The sequence below is a fragment of the Mus caroli genome, chromosome 7 (assembly GCF_900094665.2).
Source record: "Mus caroli chromosome 7, CAROLI_EIJ_v1.1, whole genome shotgun sequence".
Classification (NCBI taxonomy): Eukaryota; Metazoa; Chordata; class Mammalia; order Rodentia; family Muridae; genus Mus; species Mus caroli.
Window position 1 is genome coordinate 127606766 of NC_034576.1, and position 10483 is coordinate 127617248.

Genomic DNA, 10483 nt, shown 5'->3' on the forward strand with positions numbered 1-10483 from the left:
GAAAACTAGCTAAAAAAAAGTTTTTTTAATGAATTTTTCTTTATTATGATCACGTGCCACTGCATAGTGGCAGAGGTCAGAGGATGGCTTCCTGGAGTCAGTTCCCCTCTTCCCCAGGGGGTTCTGGGCATAAACTCAAGTCCCCAAGCCTTTGGGCTTAAGCAGTCAGTGCTTATTTGCGGAGCATACCAGTTTTTCTTTCTTCCTTGTCTCCTCATCCTCCTATTCTTTCTAACATCTGACTCCATCTCCCCAAAGTAGGAGACTCTGAGCTGAGTCCATGTGGGGAGGTGCTGGGGGTGCCCATTGTTGAGTCTGTTCTTTCACTAATGGTGATAAAAACTGGAAGAGCCAGGAACATTTGGAAATTGAAAAGGAGCCAAGATGCTGGGAAAGGAACCCAAGGGTATTAACCCTCCATTGGCAACTCTCCTGACTTAGCTCTGTGCCCTGGGCTCTGAGGCTGGTCACTGCCCACTGGGCCTTGAGGTCAAGGGGGATGAGCAAGGAGAGCTTGGTACGTTCATAACAAGATGGGGCCCTGTAAGCACGGGGAAGGACAGACGTCCTTATGTGGGGAGCAGGAGAACTTCCCAGGGGAGGTGGTATCTAAGTGGAAACACAAAGAGGAAATCATCTTCCAGGAGATGGCAGGGTCATCCACTGGGCAGAGGCAGAGTCCACGCAAAGGCCAAGGAAGCTGAGTACCTAAGAGGACACAGAATGCCAAGGGGGTTAGTAGTAAGGAGCTGGTGGCCACACATGGGGCTGGGAACTACTTTGGTACCAGGTGCCACTCTGGGTGCACTGCCACATGGGACAGAAAAAAATGCCCCTGTTCGAATGAAGTGGAGTCAAGTGCAGTCAAGGATACCACAGGGACACACAGTGTGGCTTGCATGACCTTGGTGCCAGTCGGGTCTGGCAGAAGAGGAGTTGGAGAAACACCTAGATCTCAGGCGGTGGCTGGGAGGACCGTGATAACGAAGGGACTTTTGACCACAGGATGAATGAAGTACAGGAACAAGCCTCACAAACACCTAGTGTCGAGGGGGAGGGACCACAGCAGCCTTGTGTAGGAGCCTAGAGAAGCATGGACAAGGAGAGGAGAGAGAAGGGGAGGGGCTGGGATCCCCAGAGGGATGTATGCTCAGTGTGCAGATGCAGAGCAGGCTTTGGAAGCTCAGCCACAGACAAGCACTGATCCCACGTCTTCTGTAGAAACGACACTAGCTGCAGTGAGAATAGTACATTTTGGTAGAAGAGGCCCAGAGGTCAAAGAGAGTCCATTTTGTCACCTCGGCAGGCATACTGGTGGCTTAGCTCAGGTGGTGGCTGTGGTTTTGGGGGACGTGTTATAGATACATAGAAGCAGCAGTAATTCTTAACAAGTAAGGCTATTGTGGTGACAGAAAGCAGGTGTCAAAGATAGTGCCACGAGCATTCTGGGGCCAGTTCCACTCCTCCCCTTGGTACCCTTGAGCCTGACCCCAGGAGCAGGTAAAGTACTGGCCCCTGTGCACAGAACCCTAGCCCCACCTCCACTGCTCCTCCAGCCTTCCAGCCGTTCTAACATTGGCATGCTTACTCTGGGTGAGTCTCACCAGAATCTGTGATCCTTAGCCTGGGGGATGTTTGGGTGTCCAGGGGACCCTCAGATATTTGGAGACACTTCTGTTTCTCACAGCCAATGGTGGGAGCATGGCCAAGGAAGGATAGACCTGAGGATGCCCAGGATAGCTTCATGGTGAAGGTTGGTTGGCAGACCTGCCTAGGTGGAATGGCCTATCCACATGGCACTACCAAGAGTACAGAGGCTGAGCCCCACAACCTCCAGCAGGTCCTCTCAAGGATCACTGAGGACTTCAGCCATTTTAAAAAGGATGCAAGTCTGTGGCCAGGAGGCGGTGAGCAGCCATAGTAACAGTTTTAGTCCACAGCACAGGCTGGTTTCTGGAGCTTGGCATTCTTTTGTGGCTCCTCTCCCTTTCATCAGCCCTGGCCCTCTTGGGCTGATGGTCTCCAGGAGCCTCAGGTCCTCAGCCCAGGTCTTCCTCCTCCTCACTGGAGTCATCATACATGACTCCTGAGTCCCACCCCTGTGGGAGGCCCCTCCCAGCTCTAGCCATACCACTTCCTCTCATTCTCATAGCCGCAGGTCCGCCCACACTAGGCCCTCATCATTCCCAGAATCGGCCATTGCAGTCACACATGCCTGGGGCTTGTTCAGGAGCTGAGTCTGGGCTCAGTCTCTGCCCTCTGACCCTCTGTATCATTCTTTCCAGGTCGCCCCAGACCCCTATCCTCACCACCTCCCTTCTCTTTCATCCTGCTGTCCTCCCTCATACCCGGCTTATATCAGACTCTGAAACAACATGCATGTGATTTGAGAAGATGATACAGGTGCATCAGAACTTTGAAACCCTCTCCCCACAGTCGACTCTCCAGTGAGCCGGCACTCCTAGATGCTGGTTCGTTTGATGACTGGTTGGTAAATTCATCCAGAATTAAAGTTGAAGTAGAGTAGTAGATCTGAACCTTAAGAAAGCCAGAAGACAGATATAACTTACACAAACACCAAGGAAGGCTCACTCCAACTCACTCTGGTCTAGAACTCATCCATCACCCAGGCTGTCCTTGAATTTAGGACAATCATTCTGCCTCAGCTTCCCAAGTGCTATAGGTGTGATCAACTACAGCCGACTTTGCGTTTTTCTCAACAGTCTTTGTTTCCCATACAATTTAAAAGACAAATGCATAAACTGGACGTGGCAGCACACACCTTTAATCCCAACACTTGGAAGGCAGAGGCAGATGGATCTCTGAGTTCGAGGCCAGCCTGGTCTACAGAATCCAGAACAATCACAGCCACAAGAGAACCCTGCCTCAAAAAAAAAGAAGAAAAAAAAAAAACCCAAGAACAACAAAAAGCATGACCCAGCTATATGTTGTCTACAAGATGCATATAGTTTAAAGTGAAAGAATTTAAGGGGACATGTTATGCAAAGAAAACCCAAGAGCACTGAGTAGTTATACAATGTACAGGCTTAAGAAAAAAAATTCAAAAGATAAACAGGTTACATGTAAACTCATGGTGAATGTATAATATCCATATGCATACTCACCCAATATTGGAACCCAAGGTGTTATATCCTAATACTTTGCAGCTTCAGTGCCATTCTTCCAATTATAGAGTCACCAGGGAGTAGAACTGTTTGCGGAGGAATTAGGAGGTGTGGCCTTGTTGCAGGAAGTGTGCATCACTGGTAGGTGGGCTGTGGGGTTTCAAAAGCCAATGCTGTTCTCAGTTATCTCTCTCTCTCTCTCTCTCTCTCTCTCTCGCTCTCTCTCTCTCTCTCTCTCTCTCTCTCTCTCTCTCTCTCTCTCTCTCTCTCTCTGCCTGTGTTTTCTGATCAGATGTGAGCTCTCAGCTGCTGCTCAGGCTCCACACCTATTCCTGCCATGCTCCCCACCGATGTACTTATGGACTCAATCTCTGGAACTTTCGGCTTCAATGCACTCTTCTACTAGTTGCCTTGGTCATGCAACTAGTCATGTCTCTTCACAGCAATAGAAAAGTAACTAAAACAATGGACTTAAGAAGAGTGAAATTTCCAGGTGTGGTGGTACCCACTTTACATCCAGCAATGGGGAGGCAGAGGCAGGTAGACCTCTGTGAGTTAGAGGCTAGCCTGATCTACATAGCAAGTTCCAGGACAGCTAGGACTCAGGACTACAAAGAAAAACCCTGTCCAGAAAAAAGAAAAAAAGGAGAGAGAGAGAGAGAGAGAGAGAGAGAGAGAGAGAGAGATATTACACTGTCTTTTCTGACTACAGTGAAAAGAAATCTGGATCTCAATAGCAGAAGAAAAGTGGCAAGTATACAGCTGTATGGAAGTTAAAAGTCATGCTCCTAATCAGCCAGCAGCAGGTCACAGCAGAACTCACAAAAGAGATCAGAAAGCAAGCAAGAATGTTAGGATTTGAATGTCCCCAAGGCCCATCTACTCAAGGCTTGACCGTCACCCTCTGATGCTGCTGCAAGGTGGCAGAGCTTTTAGGAGGTGGGACCTAGTAGGAGGCATTTAAGCCACTGAAGGTGTGTACTCTTGAGGGAGATAATAGAATTCTAGCTTCTCTTCTTGGCCACAATGAGATAAAACATGTTTCTTCCTTCACACTCTTCTTTCATGACACATTCCCCTGCTAAAATTCAAAAGCAACTGGATGGCGAGAGTTCTGAAACCTTGAGTCAAAATAAACCTTTCTTCTTTTTATATTGAGTTCTCTGGTGTTTTGTCATGGTGCTGAAAAGCCAGAATCTCCCCAGACCAAAATTTTCAGAGACATATTGAAAACCCAAGAGAATGATAAGTGCAAATATACTCATTCAAATAACAACATAGATAAATAACCTAACTGTATCCTTTTACATGATTGTCAGGGCCTCAAACACTGGAGTCGTGGCCTTTTATTTTAATTTTTTAATTGTGTGAATACATTTGTGCAGCTGCCTGAAGAGGGCCTGGATGTCAGATTACTCAGCTGCTGAAATTATAGGCAGTTCCAAGCTGTCTGGCATGGCCACTGGGACTGAACCCTACTCTGTAAGAACACTGCACCCTCCTAAATGCTGAGTCACCTTTCAGCTTCCTAACTGGACTCCTTAAGGAACTAGAAAAAGAAATTGAAACCCAATGGTTGCATAAGAGATTAACTAATGCTTGCTAGAATGGACACAAATAAAAACTGGAAGAACAGCAGAGAGGATTAACAAAACCAAGTTATTTCTTTGAACAAAAGTCAGGAAAGCATAACAAACCTTTAGTTAGACGAAGCAAAAGAGACAGAAAATTAAAATAAGATCAAAGATGGAAAAAGAGATAGTGCCCCCTCTTGCACATAAAACTTCCGTGAGCGCCCATCACCAAAACTGAGTCAAAAAGAAACAGAACCGCTTAGTGGACAGAAGAAGAGCACACAGGGAGCTGAACTTCGCTGGGGATTCTGCCAAACCCTGAAAGCATTAACCTTATTCCTCCTCATACTCTTCTACAGAGAAGAGGAAAAATGATTCCTAACACACTCTGATGCTAACTCCAGACAAGGACACCATGGGGGAAATTTAAAAACCAACATCGACAACAAAAACACGAAAAAACTACGGGATAACGTCCTCATGAACACAGTCATAAAATCCACAACAAAGTGCTGGGAAAAAAAAGAAGTCTTGAGTTAAACAGACTGTATAACCCACGGCTGCTGCGGTTAGGGTGTGGGTGTTGGTTACAAGCTGCCTGGCTTTGTACAGCAACTGGCTCACGAAGGCTCTGAGCTCATCAACAGAGCGCCCACTCATGAACTCATAATCGGATGGAACTGTGGGGAAGTGGTAGAAACCTGCATGTGGAGCCTGCGTGGACTAAGTGGATCGCTAGGAGTGTGCCTTGAGGGGTCTACCCACTCCCTCATCCCTTTCTGTCTCTCTCTGCCTCCTGGCCCACATGAGCAAGCAGCTTGTTCTACAACCCCCTCTCTGCCATGATGTTCAGTCTTACGATGGCCCCAAAGGAACAGACCAAGTAGACCGAAGCCACTGCAGCCTTCAGCCCCCAAATCTCCCCTCTTTCCCCACTGTCCTATCAAGAGTTTGCTAGTGATGACAATGCCTGGTTGTGTAGAGTTCTCTCTGGAATGCAAGGGTAGCTCAGAATAATGTTATTCACTGCCGTCCACATCCACATTGATAGAACCTAGCGGAACGGAACACCGTGGGCATCTGTTCTAATGCAAAGTGGGAATGCAAGGGACTTCCCTCAGCCTGGTAAAGGCCATAAGCAAAGAACTCACAGCTAAGATCACACTCACAACCCCCCCCCTCAAAAAAAAAAAACCTGAAAGTTTCCCCTAAGGTCAGGAGCAAGGTCGCCTACTTTACCACCTCTATTCAACCTTGCACCAAAAGTTTTAACCAGATAATTCAGCAGGAAAAAGAAATAAATTAAAAACAAAAAAACCAAAAAAGCCTCCCCCCCCCCAAAAAAAAACCCCAAAGGTAATATTACCTTTGTTAACAATGCCATGATCCCAAATACATCAAGTCTAGATGTCTGTGGAGCAATCACTAGACACAATGACTGGTTTAGCAGAGCAGTGGTGTGCAGGTGTCAGCATGCTTCTGCCCATGTGCACCCATGTGAGCATGACAGGCCATAGCCTCAAAGGTAAAGGTTTAGCAATAGAGAGAACCAAGGTGTGTTCCAAACCCTGCAGGACACCCTGAAAGAATTTAAGGAGACTCGGGTAAGCCGCAGGATATCCCACGCCCATGGACTCAAACATTGCTAAGACGGCAGTCTTTCTAGAAGCACTCTATTGACTGAATGTGATGCCTCTCAAATCTTGATGCCCCCTTTTATTTTTTATGGAGAAGCTGTGTTTGCAAGAGAGCAAGGGTGGCTGAAATCTTCTCTGGGAAAATAACAAAGTTGGAGAACATAAACTCCCAGTTTCAGGACCTACCACAGGTCTTCAGTGTTCAAACTGTGTGTCGCCAGTATGGGGTAGACCTGGAGAGATCTGATGACAGCTGGAATTTCATGCCTGTGGGCAGCTCATTTGCAGTCGGAACACCAAGTGCTTGTTGTAAAAGCAAGAGAACTGGGGTTCAACACCCTAGACCCTGTGTAAATGACAGGTGGGCATGGGGGCTCCCTGTTATTCCAGGCTCAGAAGTAAGAGACAGATCTCGGAGCAAGCTAACTAGTATGACTAGCCACAGAGGCAAGCCCTGGGTTTGACCAAGACCCAGCCTTGGTAAATAAGATGGAGTGATTTCCCCCTCCCTCCCAAGGTGGAGTGATTGAGGAAGACTTTTGACACCATCGAAGGACTTCACATGACATGTACACAGGAAAAGGAGGAAAAAAAATCAGGATCAGCAAGTGTACAGAGTGAGCCCTTCTAGCTTGCTGACAGACACACAACATAATGCAGCCACTGTGGGATGGCTGGCCAGCTAAGTTAAACACAGAGTTGTGACCCAGCCCGGCAGTTTAGCCCCAGGTATACCCACCGGAGGCCTGAGGATTCTTGTTCGCACGAAGGCTATATTATCCAAAATTGGGATGGTGTGTGTGGGAAAGACCACCATCCATCCAAATGTCCACTCATGTACAAAAGTGTGCTTGGTGTCGTACTTCTGTGTTGCGGAATACTATTCAGCAGGGAAAAGGAATGAGGTGCCAATACATACTACAACACAGCCAAGTCCAACTCTATGCAGAGTGGAAGAGGCTAGATGTGACATTCCCAGAAAAGAAAAATGAGCTGGGAGATATGGCAGATATATCAGGTGCACCTGTGAGGTCACACGGGGCCCACATCAAACACAGGGGTTCTATTTAGGTGATGGAATGTCCCAGCCACTTAGCAGCAGTCATGGGTGTCCAATTCATCAAGTTTACTAAAAAAAAAAAAAACCACCAAATCGTACACTTACAGTGCCCAAAATATATGTTAAGCAAATCCCTCCTCAGTGAGTGAGTTCTTAAAAAAAAAAAATTAAAAAGAGGAAGTAGGTTAGAGAGGGCTCATCCTGTTATGTCTTCTCAGAAGACCCCTGGGCAGAAGGGCAGAGTGGCCACTTCCCCCACTTGGCCAGCTCTGCTATTTGGAGTGCTGAGGAAGGGCATGAGGGCCTCACAGATCTCTCCAGGGCTAACAGCTACTCTTGGTGACTTTTACAGAGCAGGAAGGACCCTCCCCTTAGCACATGTCTACTTTGGAGGTCAATACTCCTTCACCCAGCTGGGCAGGATCAGCTCCTTATCATCCACTTAAGTCCAGAGGACTAAGCAGCCCTGACTGTATTCCCCACCCCCTGTCTCCCAGGGCACTGCCCCCTGCCTTGAGTCAGTATCTTAGTTTGTAGCCAGGGTGGTCTTGAACTTGGTGTCCTCCTGCATCAGTATTCTGAGTGCTGAGATCTCAATGCTATTCTTTTGCTGATGTAACTCAGATCGGAGTTTCTCCTCTGCCAACTCCGTAGGAATTCTCATGTTTCATCCGAATCAAATCCACGCCCAGAGGTGAGCATGCTGTGTGACTCTGTGATCCTCCACGCTCTCTGTTCTTTCCCATCTTTGAGCCTTCGCATGTGTGCATCCTGCCTCACGTGATGACGTCATGCTGTCAGTCTGTCTGTCTTCTCTACCAGAAATGGGCTCCACGAGGGCTGTCCTTTGTACACCTTTCTAAGGCACTTCCTTAGGATGTACCCAAGGGTCCACTTCATGGGAAAGGATGGAGGGAAGGAAGAAGGGGCTGGCTGAGTCTGCAGAGGAGTGAATGAGTGGACAGGGGATGAGCAGGGTGTGGAGAGGGGTTAGGGAAGGGTGGGGAGAGGGTGGGACGCTGAGCTGCCTCCTGCTAACTCACACTCAGAAACGGTGAGTTGGATGGAACGTGGCTCTGGAGGTCAAATCCCGGTTCTGCCATTGGCTAAGGTGTGGCCTTAGGCAAGTTCTGTATCTTCCTTCACTCATCTGCAACACAGGGAACATGAAAATGCTGGTGGCAAGACCGAGTTCCGTGGTCAGCCCTCTGGAAGGAGGAGGGGGTGAGGGTCTCTGTGACAGCACAGTTCACTGACACCAGGAACCCTGCAGATCAGCAGCTTCTCCTCTGCCGTCCTGCCTTTGAGCTTTCTTAAACTCCAGGCTAAGAAAGACCTTAGAAGGTTCACTGTGAAGATCAAGAGAGGAGAAAAAGAAAGGAAACCAGAGAAAGGGGGAAAAGCAGGAGGAAGGACGGTTTGGGGGGGGGAGCTGGTGGGAAGGAAAGCGGAGCAGAGGGCAGGGGAGGAGAAAGAAAAGCCAGCTTCACCCTGAGGTCTCAGGCGAGCCTGGAGCAGACACCACCAGGCACCGGCACCGGGCTGCAGGGCAGACACTCATGGATCAACCATGAGGGACCCTGTAGGAAGTTCCCCAAACACAGCTATGAAAAGGAAAGATCCAGACAGCCACAAAAAAAAAAAAATGGGAGGCTTTCTCTTAAACCCATCAGTCATGTGGGCTGCTCCCAAGCCTTTCTGAAAACACTGGTCAGAAAACACTGGTCAGGGTGGAGGCGGCCGGCGTGTACATCTGAGCCCATCACGACCATGGAGACAGCTCAAACAACTCTGGCCTGACCTCACTCCTCTTAGGTTCAAATATCAGCTCTAATGCCTCATAGGCCAGGAGCTGGTTTGCTCCCCTGAGCCTCAATCTCTTCATCTGTGAAATGGGAACAGGTGCGTCTGTCACTCAGGGTCTGTGGGCAAGTGACATCAGAGCACCTGAGCAGTGTGAGAAGGAGATGGCTCTGACTCTCTCTCTCTGGGGCTGCTGGGCAGGAGCTGCCTGGCTTCTGTCTTCTGTCTTCCAAAAGTCTATTTGTCACCCCCTTTTCTGTACCTCTCACTTGCTTCAAGACAAAAAACAAAAACAAAAACAAAAACAAAAACAAAAACCAGTCGTAAGAGTTTCTTTTCTGCTGCACGGGTCAGAGAGGACCGCTGTGCACACACCAGCTGCGCTGCGCTGTTTCAGGAATGGGAGCACTCACTGACTCCGTGCTTTCCTGGTTCCCAAGAGCAGCTGTGGATCCCTCTTAGCCCCTACCTTTTCTCCCAGGGCGGAGGACTCTGAGGCTGGCAAAGGGAAAGTCTCTCCCCTGGGTCCCCAGCTGGGAGATGTGTAAGCCCTGTAGAAGTCTTAGAAGGTTCGTGACAGGAAGGGCACTGAAGACATGCCCGCTCCAGAAGTGGGAAGTGAGCGATTTGATGATTGGAGGAACTCATGGGACTGGCCGTCTCCTGTGCTGACCATGGATGAGTGCTCATGTTATGCTTAAATTGTTGAAACATAGACAAAGCTTGCTTCCAGGTCTGTGGGAGTACCTTGAGGGGGTAGATGCTACAGCTGCAGGAGAGCCTACGCACTGTCTCAAGAGTGGTCCTGGGCAGAGCACGGGATTGGACCAGTTCACTGCTCATCAATGGCATCTTCAACAAGTTGTTTCGCCTCAAAGGTTGACTAAACATTGGCCTCACGGGTGCAGGCATGAGGTCTGAGTGACGGCCAGAGTGTCGGTTTGCACAGGATAGACATCATCTTATGAACCTGCTTGTGAGTTCTGAAGAGATGAGTCTCAGAGGCAGATTTTAAGGGATTCTAAAAGCTGCCCTAAACTATGGGGACCACCCTTGGACTGTCGAGAGAAGAGGCAGAGGCAGGAGGTCACCCATGGTTTGACAGGAATGGTGATAGCCTCAGCATGGTCAGAAAATGAATGGAAACCTCACTGTTTAGAATTAATTTGAACTTTCAATAATAAAGCCCTTTTTATGAGAAAGGAAAGAAGGAAGGAAGGAAGGAAGGAAGGAAGGAAGGAAGGAAGGAAGAGGGAGGGAGGGAGGGAGGGAGGGAGGGAGGGA